The sequence below is a fragment of the Rattus norvegicus genome, chromosome 2, assembly GCF_036323735.1.
Source record: "Rattus norvegicus strain BN/NHsdMcwi chromosome 2, GRCr8, whole genome shotgun sequence".
Taxonomy (NCBI): Eukaryota; Metazoa; Chordata; class Mammalia; order Rodentia; family Muridae; genus Rattus; species Rattus norvegicus.
The window spans coordinates 95842163-95858824 of NC_086020.1; the positions used below are offsets into that span (position 1 = coordinate 95842163).

The following is a 16662-nucleotide window of genomic DNA, read 5'->3' on the forward strand; positions in this document are numbered from 1 at the left end:
CAAGGCCTTTGTCTTAGTAAGTGTTTCATTTCTGTGAAGGGACAACATAACCAAGGCAACTCTTATAAAGGAAAACATTTATTGAGGCTGGTCTACAGGTTCAGAGGTTTAGTTCATTATCATGGTGGGAAGCATGGCAGCATATAGACAGGCATGTTGCTGGAGAATGAGCTGAGAGTCTGTATCTTTTTTTTTTTGACATACCATAAGAGGGCATCGGATCCCATTACAGATGACATGTGGTTGCTGGGAATTGAACTCAGGACTTCTGGAAGAGCAGTCAGTGCTCTTAGCCAGTGAGCCATCTTGATCTGAAATAAACTAGGTGGAGGCTCTGTTCCAAACTAGGTAGAACTTAAGCACTAGGAGACCTCAAAGCCTACTCCTTTTCCAAAGAGACCACACCTCCTGAAAGCGCCAATTCTCATGGGCCATGCATTTTCAAAGGACCTCAATCTTATGAAGAAAGAAAGAAAGAAAGGAAGGAAGGAAGGAAGGAAGGAAGGAAGGAAGAAAGAAAGAAAGAAAGAAAGAAAGAAAGAAAGAAAGGGAAAGACAAACCACACAATCTTCTTTTGATGAAATGTTAACTGTCATTTAAAAGAGAAACAAGACACTCCACCTAGCAACTGACTCAGACAGATGCAGACATCCACAGTGGGTGGAGCTCAGATACTCTTGTGGAAGAATAGGAGGAAGGATAATTAATAGGAACTCCACAGGAAGACCAACTGAATCAACTCACCTGAACACTTGGGGCTCTCAGAGAGTGAATCATGAACCAAAAACCATACATGGGCTGGACCTAGGCTTCACTGCACATATGTACTGGATATGCAGCTTGCTCTTCATGTAGGTCTCACACAAGTGGAACTAGGTCATATTCCAAAATCTGTTGCCTCTACTTGAGATATGATCTTCTAGCTGGGCTGCCTTGTCTGGCCTCAGTGGAAGAGGAAGAGCCTAGCCTCACAAAAACTTGAGGTGCCAGAGTGGGTGATACTGAGAGGACCCCCACCTGCTCAGAGGAGAATGGGAGGGGAGGGGGGAGGGGAGGATTGTGGACCTGGTGACAGGGAACAAGACAGTAAGCAGAGTGTAAAGTGAATAAGTATAAATTAAATAATTATTTTTAAAACCTTAGTAGATAAATAAAAATGTATTTTCCTAAAGAGGCAGACAGACAGACAGACAGACAGACAGACAGACAGAGAGGGAGGGGGAGAGAGAGAGAGGGAGAAAGTCTTTCTTCAGAAATGTGGGAACTTGTCCAAAAAGACCATGCCTTGGATTCTACTGTGACAAATGTTGCAAAAGATTTGATCTGCATAACACTAAGGTTTTAGATTTGCCTAAGATGCATAAACATTACAAAGTATTATATTTATTATATTCTCAAACACTTAAAACATTCTGCCAACATTCTTTCTCCTCAGTTTGAAGATCTGCTTCTCTGATAGAAAAGAGGAAAGTGAACTGAATGCTATTATTCCCAGTTGCCCTGTCATACCTAAAGCCAAGACCATGTAAGTTCCAACAATTTGATTTCCTTTGCAGATAACCTCAGCCAATTGCCTGAGTCCCACACCATCCTCACTCCCCCAGTGTAAAATGTAATTAACAAGAACACCTTGTAGCTTTCCTCCTAATGAAGGTTATATAAGGTTTCTCAGCAGGCTGTTGGATGTGTAGAAGATATTCCCGTAATCGTGCCTCCTTTCCCCACTAGCAACTGACCAAGTGTTTCATCATTTATTTATTTATGTTTTCTTCCTGAAACACAGCTAAAGAAAGAGTTTTAGTTTCTTCCCTGGGTTTTTTGTTCATTTTATTTTGTTTTACTTTGTTTTGTTTTATGAATTCAATCTTTAATCTTCTTGATCTGTTCTTTAAGATACTGTCTTGAGCATGCTGTGGTGGAACCATTCATGGACATCTTCATATCTCCTTGTAAGGTCAGATTTTAATAAAAAGTAATAAATTAATGATCTGTGTCTGTTTCTTTGGCTACAATTTGCCAAGTAGGTCATATTTCCCATGATAGATGACCATTGGAAAACATTTCATTTATTCTAGTTTTAACTATTAATATTGACACACATTATACCTCACACATTAAATATATCATAAGTATATATGCAGGTTACAAAACGTCTTCAGGGACTTCCTGTGTTTACCGGAAGCCCCACACCCGCGGATCCCGGCCCGCAGCAGCTCTCTGCTCCCAAACCCCGTGGGAGAGAGACCTCACCGCCTGATCAGGTGGGCACTCCTGAGGCTGCAGAGCGGAGGAGACCACCAACACTGCCCACCCCTGCCCACATCCCTGGCCCAAGAGGCAACTGTATAAGGCCTCTGGGTTCCCGTAGGGGAGGGCCCGGGAGCGGCAGGACCCCTGCACCTGAGACACCACCGGAACCTGAAGGAAACAGACCGGATAAACAGTTCTCTGCACCCAAATCCCGTGGGAGGGAGAGCTAAACCTTCAGAGAGGCAGACACGCCTGGGAAACCAGAAGAGACTGCACTCTGTGCACATCCAGACGCCAGAGGAAAACACCAAATGCCATCTGGAACCCTGGTGCACGGAGGCTCCCGGAAAGAGCGGCGCAGATCTTCCCGGTTGCTGCCACAGCGGAGAGGACTTAGGCAGTACCCCACGAGCAAACTTGAGCCTTGGAACCGCAGGTAGGACCAACTTTTCCCCTGCAAGAAACCTGCCTGGTGAACTCAGGACACACAGAGGCAAAATTCCTCTAGGACCAGGCACTTCCTGTGTTTACCGGAAGCCCCATACCCGCGGATCCCGACCCGCAGCAGCTCTCTGCTCCCAAACCCCGTGGGAGAGAGACCTCACCACCTGATCAGGTGGGCACTCCTGAGGCTGCAGAGCAGAGGAGACCACCAACACTGCCCACCCCTGCCCACATCCCTGGCCCAAGAGGCAACTGTATAAGGCCTCTGGGTTCCCGTAGGGGAGGGCCCGGGAGCGGCAGGACCCCTGCGCCTGAGACACCGCCGGAACCTGAAGGAAACAGACCGGATAAACAGTTCTCTGCACCCAAATCCCGTGGGAGAGAGAGCTAAACCTTCAGAGAGGCAGACACGCCTGGGAAACCAGAAGAGACTGCACTCTGTGCACATCCAGACGCCAGAGGAAAACACCAAATGCCATCTGGAACCCTGGTGCACGGAGGCTCCCGGAAAGAGCAGCACAGATCTTCCCGGTTGCTGCCGCCGCAGGGAGGACTTAGGCAGTACCCCACGAGCAAACTTGAGCCTTGGAACCGCAGGTAGGACCAACTTTTCCCCTGCAAGAAACCTGCCTGGTGAACTCAAGACACAGGCCCACAGGAACAGCTGAAGACCTGTAGAGAGGAAAAACTACATGCCCGAAAGCAGAACACTCTGTCCCCATAACTGGCTCAAAGAAAACAGGAAAACAGGTCTACAGCACTCCTGACACACAGGCTTATAGGACAGTCTAGCCACGGTCAGAAATAGCAGAACAAAGTAACAGTAGAGATAATCTGATGGCGAGAGGCAAGCGCAGGAACCCAAGCAACAGAAACCAAGACTACATGGCATCATCGGAGCCCGATTCTCCCACCAAAGCAAACACGGAATATCCAAACACACCAGAAAAGCAAGATCTAGTTTCAAAATCATATTTGATCATGATGCTGGAGGACTTCAAGAAAGACGTGAAGAACTCCCTTAGAGAACAAGTAGAAGCCTACAGAGAGGAATCGCAAAAATCCCTGAAAGAATTCCAGGAAAACACAATCAAACAGTTGAAGGAATTAAAAATGGAAATAGAAGCAATCAAGAAAGAACACATGGAAACAACCCTAGACATAGAAAATCAAAAGAAAAGACAAGGAGCTGTAGATACAAGCTTCACCAACAGAATACAAGAGATGGAAGAGAGAATCTCGGGAGCAGAAGATTCCATAGAAATCATTGACTCAACTGTCAAAGATAATGTAAAGCAGAAAAGGCTACTGGTTCAAAACATACAGGAAATCCAGGACTCAATGAGAAGATCAAACCTAAGGATAATAGGTATAGAAGAGAGTGAAGACTCCCAGCTCAAAGGACCAGTAAATATCTTCAACAAAATCATAGAAGAAAACTTCCCTAACCTAAAAAAAGAGATACCCATAGGCATACAAGAAGCCTACAGAACTCCAAATAGATTGGACCAGAAAAGAAACACCTCCCGTCACATAATTGTCAAAATACCAAACGCACAAGATAAAGAAAGAATATTAAAAGCAGTAAGGGAAAAAGGTCAAGTAACATATAAAGGCAGACCTATCAGAAACACACCAGACTTTTCGCCAGAAACTATGAAGGCCAGAAGATCCTGGACAGATGTCATACAGACCCTAAGAGAACACAAATGCCAGCCCAGGTTACTGTATCCTGCAAAACTCTCAATTAACATAGATGGAGAAACCAAGATATTCCATGACAAAACCAAATTTACACAATATCTTTCTACAAATCCAGCACTACAAAGGATAATAAAGGGTAAAGCCCAACATAAGGAGGCAAGCTATACCCTAGAAGAAGCAAGAAACTAATCGTCTTGGCAACAAAACAAAGAGAAGAAAAGCACACAAACATAACCTCACATCCAAATATGAATATAACAGGAAGCAATAATCACTATTCCTTAATATCTCTCAACATCAATGGCCTCAACTCCCCAATAAAAAGACATAGATTAACAAACTGGATACGCAATGAGGACCCTGCATTCTGCTGCCTACAGGAAACACACCTCAGAGACAAAGACAGACACTACCTCAGAGTGAAAGGCTGGAAAACAACTTTCCAAGCAAATGGTCAGAAGAAGCAAGCTGGAGTAGCCATTCTAATATCAAATAAAATCAATTTTCAATTAAAAGTCATCAAAAAAGATAAGGAAGGACACTTCATATTAATCAAAGGAAAAATCCACCAAGATGAACTCTCAATCCTCATCTTCGGTTGGTTTATATACAAGTGTGCAATTTCTAGGCTTGAAAGTAAAGTGATGCTATCTGGTGCTGGATAGAGGAGCCTTATTTTTTATTATGGCAGCTTGCTATTTTTGTAACATGGTGATTTGGTTGAACACAATAAAGTACAGTAGTAACTGATCTCCCCTTCTTCCTGGATGAGTGAGGAGATGATTAAATGTTGATTTCAGCATCCTTGAGCATATTCAGATGAGCTTCTGCTTCTGTTGAAAAGGATGCTGTGTTTGATTGTGGTCCGAAGCTTTGAAGCACTACTTGGCATCTCCTTCCTTGGAGGTCTCACTGTTTAATCATAACAGATTTGATAGCTTGTTGGTAAGGTGAGGTCCAGCTTGTCTCCACCAGGTCATCTTCATGTGAATCCGGTGGTTATACGGTTTTGTTCTAGGGATATTTCATTTTTTTAATAACGGTTTTAGCTGACATTCATGGAGAGAATGAATCCTTAGAACTGTGCCACTAGTGAAAGGAAATCCTGTCTAGAGTATGTTTCTTTACAAAGCTGTGTCATACCATCCATTGGGCCCTCTGCTGGAAAAGTAGAATCAAGTCTCAAATAATGCCTTTTAAATTGTATCCTCTAGTATTATAGATGTAGGACAGTACTGTATCATACCTCTGTGGATGTAAAATAGCTTGTACCTGCTTTATGATACGTAGTAGTGACAGTGCTTTATCAGAACTGTTTTTAATGATGTTGCTCAGAATGTTTTCTTTCCAGATGATGATTGAGAAGCTAATTTAAAAAAAAATGGTGCCAGGTACCACAAGAGTAACAGAACTGTGCTGTTTTCTCGGGTTTTGTTTTTTTACTTTTTTTTTTCTTAATGGAGTGTGCTGGATGTCTCTACAGTTTTGTTCAGATGACTGCAGAACCTGGAAAAGCTGTTGCTGCTGTTGATGCATAACACATTGCTATTATTGGTCTTTTTATATAAATATAAATATATATATATACAGATATATAATTTGAATTTTTTGAAACTTTAGCTGTGCTGTCAACTTTGGAAAAAAGTATCCCCGTTTACTGTGTTGAGTTGGCACTGTACAGAAATTAACAGCCATATTGGTCTAGAAATGTTGAACTTAAGTTTTTTCCATTTGTACAGGGGTAACACACTGTATTAAATATGTAATGTCTTATCTACGTGGGTTTGATTACAAAAACTAATAAAGTATTCTCTAAATTTAAAAAAAAAAAAAGTCTTCAGAATGGCAGAGCCAAGCTGCATGGGGCTTTAAGGATCCTAGAGGCACAGGCATTCACCAACATAACTGTAAGTATCCTCCTATCCATGAAGCCTGGATGCTGGATCAGAGTAATGTGCTCTTCCTTAGTCTGGAAAATATATATATATATATTATAATTATTATATATATAATATATTATATATATTAATTATATATAATTTTTAAAATGTCATGTGTACATTTGATCTTGGTATTATTTGATACATGTATGAAGTAGTGCTATCTTTGCTTTTAGAAATAAATTAATTCTTTTTCTGTGCCTCAATATTACTTCTAATATGGAGTCATCCATTTAAGTAAGCCTAAAAGAGCACTATTTTATACAGTATTGTGTCAATTAGAATAGGGCACTGACTGAGTTGAAAAGATTTGTAATATACGTTTCTTTTGTCTTTGTCTCTGGTTTATGACCACTGCTACAATATTATATGAACAGCTCAATTAGTTCAGATCTCACTCAACTCTGTCCTATGTAGCAGCCACCTATCATTAACATTTTGCTACTAATTTTTAAATGAATATCATAAATAAAATCTATGTATACAAATGATATTTTCATTATTCATTCTCATTTTGTTTCATTTAAGACTTTATTCCTTTGAAATAGGATTGTTTTCTCACTATTTGTCAGTTTTTTAAATCTCTTTTTCCTTCAAATTTTAAATTATATATGTGTACAACTAAACCATAAGATGTTGGTCAGGCTTTATACTTTCATCTAAGATTATTTAGAAAGGAACTACTCTGCTAGTTTTTCCTAGAGTTCCTGAGACTAGGATTAGCTATACCATCTGTCTTGCTTAGGGTTACTCTTGATGTGATGAAACACCATGTCCAAAAGCAAGTTGAGGAAAAAAGGGTTGGTTTGGATTACACGTCCACATTACAGTACATAACTGAAGAAAGTCATGACAGGAACACAAAGAAGGCAGGAACATGTAGGCAGGAGTTCATGTAGAGGGCATAGAAAAGTGCTACTTATTCACCTGCTCATAATTTACTCAGCCTGCTTTTTTATAGAACCCAGGACCACCATCTCTGGGATGGTCCCACCCACAGTGGTCTGGTCTCTCTCCCATCAATCACTAATTAGAAAGTAGCCGACACATTTGTTTGTGTATAGCCCGATCTTCTAAATGTATTTATCAATCATGTTTCCCTCTTCTTAGAGGACTTTAGCATGTAACAAGTTGGCTTAAAACTAGCCAGCACTGAGTCCTTCTCTGAAAGTTACATAAGAATCCCTTTAGGTTTTCCCTTTGTGCTTTCTTTATTGTTTCTATTTCCCTTTTTAAATCCTGAATAGTTTTGTTCAATTCCTTCACCCGTTTGGTTGTGGTTTTCTGTAATTCTTTCAGGGATTTTTGTGTTTCTTCTCTAAGGGATTCTACTTGTTTACTTGTATTTTCCTGCATTTTTTTAAGGGAGTTCTTTATGTCCTTCTTAAAGCCCTCCATCATTATCCCAAAATGTGATCTTAAATCTAAATCTTGCTTTTCTGGTGTGTTTGGATATCCAGTATTTTCTTGGTGGGAGAACTGGGTTCTGGTGATGTCAAGTAGTTTTGATTTCTGTTCCTTAGGTTCTGTGCTTGTCTCTAGCCATTGGGTTGTCTCTGGTGTTTCCTCTTCTTGATGTTTCTGAGAGTGACTTGACCCTCCTGTAGGCCTTTGTGTCAGCACTCCTGTAAGACTGCTTTCCTGTTTTCTTTCAGCCTTTTCTGAGAATAGGTGCTCTGATTTCAGGCATGCCAGAGCTCCTGGTGACTGTCTTTCAGCTCTAGGCGCAGGCAGGAATTAAAGGGTCCTTGCCCCTGAGTGCTTGTGTAGGTCCTTGCAACCAGCGGGCACAGTTGGCACTATGCAATTCTCTCTTGAGTCTGAACTGTGGGCAGACAGTATTCTCCTCTGACTTCTCTGGAGTATCCACACTTCTGTGGGTCTAGTTCTCTCCGCCATGGGATTTGGGTGCAGAGAGCTGTTTGGCCAATTCAGTTCAGTCCTGGGCACAGACCAGAACTGCGGGTACCGGCCACTAACTGTTCCTATCTTCCTGTGTCCAGAGGCACTTTGCAGTTTCCTATTGGACCAGGGATATGGACAGAGGTGTGCAGAAGTGTCTGTCTTGGGGTCTCAGGATGTCTGCACTCCTGGGTGTTTAACTCTCTTCCCCACGGAATTTGGGTGCAGGGACATGGTCTCACTTTTATGTATACATCCAAAGCTGTCTCAGCAATTGGTGCAGAAATTGTGCCTGTCTTATGTGTTCCTTCAAGAAGTTTAGCTCTTACCTGTCATTTGTACATGAATCCTAGCATTCATGCCCTGTCTTAGGTTAATCCACCTCTGAGAGTATCTTACCCATTGTTTTTATCTACAAGAGTCATTTAGTTTATAAATCACAGAGCAGAAAGTTGTGCCTGTCTTAGGTTGCCATCTGAAAACACAGCTCTTACGCATCATTGGCATGAGAATTATCTTGCATTCATGGCCTGGCTTAGGTTGAGAAGCTTTTCAAGACAATCTTACCCATCATTGACTATGTAACTCTGCTTTGATATCTGTAAAAGCTGTGATGGTTTCTCTCAAAAGGACAGGTAATAGACATGCCATAAGAAGGATCATAAAACCAAGTCCTGTTACATCCAACATGAGAAGGGTAAATGAGCACCATGAAGGAAAAGCAGCCTGAAACTTTTTAAGAATATTATTTGCAATGAAAGCAGTGTCAAAAGAGACAGGCTTTGCAATTCTTAAACTTACAACTTCATTATGAAGGGCTAACAAATCCAAAGAAGTATTAGTATTATGCCTTTTTTCTTTGGTCTAATTATGTTAACTCTCATTATATATTTTGGAGTGATAAAAATCCACAAATATTGAGCATGACATTATAAATGACTTCTGAATTTCTTTCCTAATACCCCGATTTCCCATGATCTGTATTATATGGTATAATGGATCAATTCTTTGTTCTAGTCATCTATTCGTATCTTGCTCAGGGCATTGGTTACATTTTTAGCAAGATGATTAATGAAGCTAGCTGTTTATACCACTTATACTAAAACTAATGCAGAAATAGTCACACTGATTATGTGTTATGAGAGCAACAACACTGGCAATGATCAACCCAACCAAACATTTGTTCCTTGCCAGAGGGTGATCTAGTTCTTCCAATATTTCCAAGCATTTTTAAGAATACTGGGGTTCAGATAGATAAACAGAAATCATAATAAAAGCTGGTTGGTATACTACCATTAGAAATTGAACATCATCCAGCATAGAAACACAATGGGACAAAAACAATTAAAATAAGAAACACTGAACTCATTATCAGAGCCAATAACAAACATAACATTCCCAATTAGTATAAGATTAAGTGGGGTAACATGGGATGTTACAGTTACCCTAACCCAAGAACCTGTTCCATTTTTATCCACAGCAAACATAACTTCATGCAAGGAAGCTACCAATTTCCAAATATGTTTCTGAAAATGTCCAAAACCAGTCCTCCAAATACCCACTGTTATTTCCTTCTTTCCAATATTGAATTAATTTCCAAAGTTGAAATAACCTGTCACATTAAAGATAGAGGAGGTTCATTATAACAACTTCTCCATTTGATTGATATTTCAAAGGCAGGTTCCACAGTTTTTGTGTTCTCTGCCCCACAATGTCTAAAAGCTTGAGGCAAAACATCTTGTCCAGTCTGAAATATAGGTGTTCCCATTTTAATGCTGTGCACTAGAGTCTTAGTGATATTCTTCTTTCAAATTTGAGGGTGCACAGAAACTCATTCAATATCATGACTATTTCTAGTAAAATAAATTGGTACGTACTTATCCATAGCATTGTAACTCACCAATTTAGGTTACTTTTACTTTTAGACCAATGAAATCCCAATAGCTAAGTATTATTAGAGTTCACAAGTACTTCTGCCCTTAACCATACAGAATTATGTAGCAAAGGCTGGTCAAAAACTTATGTCCAATACAACTTCCCCATTACCATTATCAGGGCACTCAGCAAAATCATGGTCAGCATCACTCTTTATCGCAGCATCAGCATGTCTCACTAATCACTATGGCAGTCACCATGCCTCTTCAGCATCCTGTAGGAAAACACAAACATGGCCTCTTCCCCATATTAATATCAGATCCAGACCATGCCATATGCCAGTAAGCAGATCCTTCCATTTACCTGAGCATAAATATTCCTAGTTGTAGGGTGCCACAGACATTCAGCAGACCTTTGTATTAATATAGGATGTTGATCTAAGAGTGTCAGGAAGTAAACAAAAATAAAAGTTCAAAGAGCTGGTCGCAAATGTTGCTCATCAAAATTGAGCTTGCTTAGTGCTAAGAACTAAGTGCCTGGAATTTGGTCCTCAACACTGCAAAAAATAATTGATTGACTAATTAACTAATTAACAGAAAATACTTAAGTGCATCACATATTTTCTAATGTCTAGTATAAATAATGACTAATACTTTAATATCTGGATAAGAAAATAGCTAGATATATGTAGTGGTTGTCAACTTGTCTATATCTGGAATAAACTACAAACCAGAATTGGAAGGCTCACCTGTGATCTTGATCTTGAGGCTGGGAGATACAAGTTTCTGACCTTGATCTTGGTATGGAGATCTTGATGCAAAGTGGCTATGAATCCCCAGAACTTAAGGCAAAGAGATCTCTGAGTTCAAGGTCACCTGGGACAAAGCAAGTACTAGATCCAGGCTTTGTGGTTCACACCTTTAATCTCAGACACACCATCTGCTAGAGATTTACATAAGGACATTGGAAGAAGGAAGAGTCTCTCTTTTTTTCACCTGCCTTGTGGGACTGAGTCACCACTAGATCCTTGGACTTTCATTCATAACTGCTTCTGATCATTGTTAGGGAGTTAGGCTACTTACTGTAAGTCATCAACCAATTCTCTGACTATAAAGAGACTACCCATAAGTTCTGTGACTCTAGAGAGCCCTGACTAAGACAATGTCTGAGACATTCATCAAGGAAACTGGGTTCTAAAAATAAGTGAAATAGAAATAGGAGAAACGCATGATGCAATAAATCCCATTAGAAAAGCACACTAGAAAACATCACCAATAAATTGGATTAAACAAAAGGAAGAAAATAAGCACAAGGTCAAGGAGAGATTATAATCATATATCTATAAACAAATCTACTAACCATGTATATAAGAATTATGGGACATCGTCAAGAGACTAGGGAATCTGCCGAGTACCAGAATTATCTGACATATACATTAAACACATACAATACAAAATGACTTTAAAGTAGAAAAATTCTCAAACGTTTGGATAAAATATGTACAATAAAGCCATTCAGACTCTCCAATAATTTCAATACTTCCTAAATAATTTTTGCTCTGGATAAGGAATTAATGTAAAAATCCTCAAAATAGAATTAACCATTTTTCCAAAAAGATAACATAAGCTTCTGGTCTATATTTTCACATACTGAAAAATAAAATTAACCATGTAGGAAAGTAAAATAAGTAAGAAATAAAAAATCTAAAATAGACATGATGAGAAAAGAACTCCATATCACTTTATAGTCAAATGCTAGCATTAGCACTACAGAACAAAGACATACTGTTAACAAGTGCAAGGACAAAATATTGATTTATGCATTATGACAAATTTCATCAGTATTATGTGACTTCTTGAGAGTTATGAGCAAATTTCTATTTACCCCTAGATAAGGCATTTATAACATGGACAAGACATTGTTCTACACAAGGTTGGTAAATCAACAAGTTTCTTGGAGTTACAGGACTATAGATGAGTAATTACTTGTAGAAGGATGCATAACTCATCTGAATTAAAGTCTCATCCACAAACCATACTAATGTGTATCAAGAACTCAGGAAAGCTATGATCCTCGAGATTTCTTCACAACATGCAGTCACCTCTGTTGGACTAAGTATCCTCTCCTAAGAGGTCATTCACTATTTTTGCAGATGTAAAGAGTATATTGTTTTATATATTATTAGAACAAAATAGGTATAACAAAATTAAATGATTTGTGAGCATTTAAAAATATACAATTGTAAACAAGAGGGAGAAAGAAGAAAAATAGTTACAAATACACATCTTTGGAAAAGAATATACTTAATGAGAGGAATATGTGAACAAATGGTAACAAGGAAATGTTTTAGACTAATAACAATGAATTCTTAACTTGAGTAAGATGAAAAAGAAAAGAACAAAAGTTATTCAATTAAGAAAACAAAAACAATTTAGAAGTTAGAAAATACTGCTCAATAATAACCCTAAATATAAATGGGCTTGACTTTCTAATTAAAAGATGAAGAACAACCAATTTACTAAACAATTGCATTTGTTTGTCTCCTACCAGAAAGATACCTTATTGGAAAATCCATGCATAGATGAAGTGGAATGAATAGAAAATAACAAGCAAGCAGAATCTGAAAACAAATAGTAATGGCTATACTTATATCTGAAACAGTAGACTTAAAAACCAAATAAAAGAGAAGATATAAAAAAGTCGCTAAATAATAATATATGAAACAATATACTAGTACAGTATAATAAGAATATACACTGAGAATTCTTTGTACAAGCCAATGAAAGCTGATTGAGATGGATATCTTCTCTTCCTGCTCTAGGCATCCGTATTCTGTCCCATAATCCTCCTGATGAGTCAGGATGTGAAATCTTCAGGAAAATAACCCTCTCTGAAAGATCACTTTTCCTTCTTATCACTTTCCAAGTAATCTTTAAATTAACACAGTTTAATCTACAGTGTTTCTTTTTCCATTTTATTCTTTGCACTACCATAATTTCTTTTATGCCCAAAGCATTCGGTACGTATTGATGACAGTGGCACCTTTCTACAGAATTACTTTCAGTGAATTAACTTTTAAATGAAGTTTTGTTTTTTACAACTAAGGACAGTGTAGGTTTTGCACAGCATTTCCCTCAGATTTGTCCCACTTCTTCACACTGATTGCTTTTCAGGGACTTTCTGGAAGACATGAGTTTGGTGAGTCACAAAATGAAAATATCTCATGTTGAAGGCCAAAATACATGGCCTGAAACTAAAAATGGACCCCCATACAGAGTTATTAATTCAACAGGTTGGCAGTCAGAGATGGGTAAGTTCTGCACAGAGCCTTACCAACCTAAGAGAGAATAGCATTGCTTTTGATAATACATATTCCACAATAAGTAAGGAAGGCATCTTTGTCAGAACAACCTAAGACTGATGCAGTGTTGTTTATAAAATAAAAAAGGAGGAGATATGAAGAGCTTTTGGGGCTGCTTGGCAGAAATTTGTCATTGGACCAGAACAGGGAAGTAAACTCAGAAAGGAATTTGATTTTGGCTAGAACAAAGAAGTAGGTTTCAGGCAAGAATATGACGTTGGGCTAGGACAGGAAGTATCTGCTCAGGTATCTTGGTCATCCTGATAAGCCCTTAGAAACAGTGATCACAGTACTTTTGCTTTGCTTGTTCCTTGAATATTTTTGCTTATTGTCTTGCTTGTTCCATTAACCTAGAATTGACCTTATTTATTACTTGCATGTAATTTAAATGGAATAAAAGCAGACTGGGGAAAAATAAGCCTGCCTTTAGCTTCAGAACTGGCTGGGGGTCATGCCATATATACATGGAAGCAAGGATAACAACCCTCATCTGCAGAATTGAGGGAAGGCAAGGCAATGAATGTAAGTTTCTCTGCTTTCCTAAGACCAGTGGGAATGTATAAACAGAACCAATCTAAATATAGCTGATTTTTTTACACAAGCCTGAAAACAAGCCCCAGAAGACCCAGTCACCCTGCTTATATGCTTACTAAGGCCATCTGAACAGAGCTCCTAAGCAGACACTAGGTAGCTCATGATTTTGTCCTCCAGCTATTTTCTTTCCACCCAGACAACATGTAGTTCAAAGATAAAACCTAGGGCAAGACTGACGAGGTAGCTTTGGGAAGAGTTCTCCCAGCACCACTGCCCTAGTCTCAGGTACCTGGTTCCTATCTAGTCATTGAAGACATTATATTTAATATATTTTATATAAATATCCAGAAGAATAAAAATATAAAATCTGAGACTGGGGAAAAGTGAGGGATTTGGAAGATAGAGCTGCAGACCTTGCTGAGGCTAACTTCACCTCTTCTTTTGCCCCTTTGACTTCTCCTCCATGGTTTTTCTCTTCTTCTGTGACTACTTTTTTCTCCTTGGGATATTTTTCTTTCTCATAGTATGTTTCGACTCTTCTCCCTTTTTTGAAGTTAGAAGAGTTCTTACATCCACCTTCTCCCTCCTCGTCTAAATTGGAAAATTCTTCCTCACAGGCAATGCGTTTGTTACAGGAGCAGATGGAGATTGTTAGGTCTTCTTTGGCCTCATCAACACTCTCTTCTGGGATGGCATCATCAGGTATTGCCTGCATTTGGACCCCAGGGACATGAGATAACATCCTCAAATTATCAAAGAGCCTCTGTTTGATCTCTTTATGTATGTATTTGTGTTCTGGTTACTCATATTGGATGGGCTGATGTGAAACTTAAAATCTGGCCCAAAGTATTCTAGGTAGTCATCGTATGGTAGCTCATTAGGGATCTTGTAGGTTGGTGTCATTATACCGTACAAGATTATTATTCAAGATAATTCAAGGCCTGTCATTGGACCAAAGGGAAGGGAGGCAGGAACAGATGTTTTAGAAGGGAGAAGCCGTAGAGAGGGGGCCAGAGTGAAGAGGAGGAGCTGGGAGAACATGGCGGCAGATATTTAGATTCTTCTCTGTGCATAGATACAGGTTTTTATAACTATTTTTAAGGGGAAGATGCGTATAGGATTTTGTGCTGCCTAGATGGGCAAATTATATCTTATCAATTGGATCAGAGGTTATTGTGTGATGTGTTCTTTCATGTGACCACTTGAGTTCAAAAGAGTGTGTGGTGGCGGGACTTACAGGGCCCGCCTTGAATTGAGATGTGTATGCCAGGCATGGTGGCAACCCACCAAGAGAACTGTGAATGAACAGCTTGCAACCGCCCAGGTCAGAGGGAGCCCGGAAGAGAAAGTGAGGAGCAATATGTGTGGGGGAGAAAGCCTGAAGTAGTGCCTGCAGAACCAATTGCGAAATGTGCCTTTTTAATTTTACTGCAATAGGATCTCTGTGTCCAGGGCCACAGCTTTTGTGTAAGTCCAGCACTGAGCACCTTATGGATGCTATAACAACCTCCTCCCAGAATTAGCATTGGCAAGTTGAAACTTTTCATGAACTTTACACATTTACATGCCATTTGATGGTCAGACTGAAGCAAGCTAACTGACCTCCAGACAGGGAATCGGAGTCACACTGTAAGACCACTGCACTAGGCTGGAATATCTCCTTTACTTTGGACATGACTGACTTGAAAAATATCTTCATAGGAGTCATCATGGATCCCATCTCAGAGTGGTAATTTACTGCAAAGTACTTGCCTTTGCCAGCCCTAATATGCCATAGCTCCCCAGTTCCTCTCCATATTCATGGAAGGACACAGTCATGACCCAGTCTGTGGTATATAAGACTTCTTCCACCCTGTCAAACTGGTGAATATCAATGTCAATGTACAGCACCCTCTGGTGATACTTCAGCAGTTCCAGTACGGCCAAGACAAAATACTTGATGTAACAGATGTCAGATGTTTCAAACGTGTTTGCATAATGCCAGACTGCAGGCCAGTTCACAGCAAGGTCTGTCTATTGCTTATTAAGTAAGTTTCATAGCATTTGCCACAGAGCCACCAGTAGACAACTGACAGAACTCAAACAAGCCATCAGATACTGGACAGTCCTCACCAACATTGAATCTCTGCATGTACTTGCTGTATTCAGATGCATTGTCTGTGCAAATAAAATATAAGAATTTAATGTAGTCACTATTGTGGTACTTGGTCGTGTCAGCATTGGTTTTGTGAGTCTGATAGATTTCCTTTCTTTGGTAGATATCATTGTTGAATATCAGAATGTGGTCATGTGGATTTGGTGAGGCTTCATTGGGTGGCTTTGTTCATAATAGTAGTTTCCAACATGCCATTTTAGTAGTGACAGACTTTCCTCTTAGTGCCCTGAGTCTGCACCATCTTGCTTGCCATCTAGCCCTCCTGTCAGTCTCTGATGACCTACTTTTTAATTCATCCTTCTAAACTTAGGGAAATCAGTTGTTGTCACCATCCAACAAGACAAAGATGCTGTGTTAATGCCTTAGTTCTATGTGAGGAAATGTGTAGGGCAGGATCCAGACAGTGGGCTGCTTTATCTAATCCTTTATCAGGTCTCATCTTGTCAGATATATATTCTCATTTAATTTTGCTTTGAAGAGTTGCTCTGTTACAAAT

The 16662-nt window shown here is 39.5% G+C and overlaps 1 pseudogene; it reads right to left on the minus strand.

The window, feature by feature from the left end:
* Positions 1–16407, minus strand: part of Hdac1-ps11 (Histone deacetylase 1, pseudogene 11) — a 34542-nt pseudogene extending 18135 nt beyond the window's left edge.
* Positions 16408–16662: the final 255 nt, after the last annotated feature.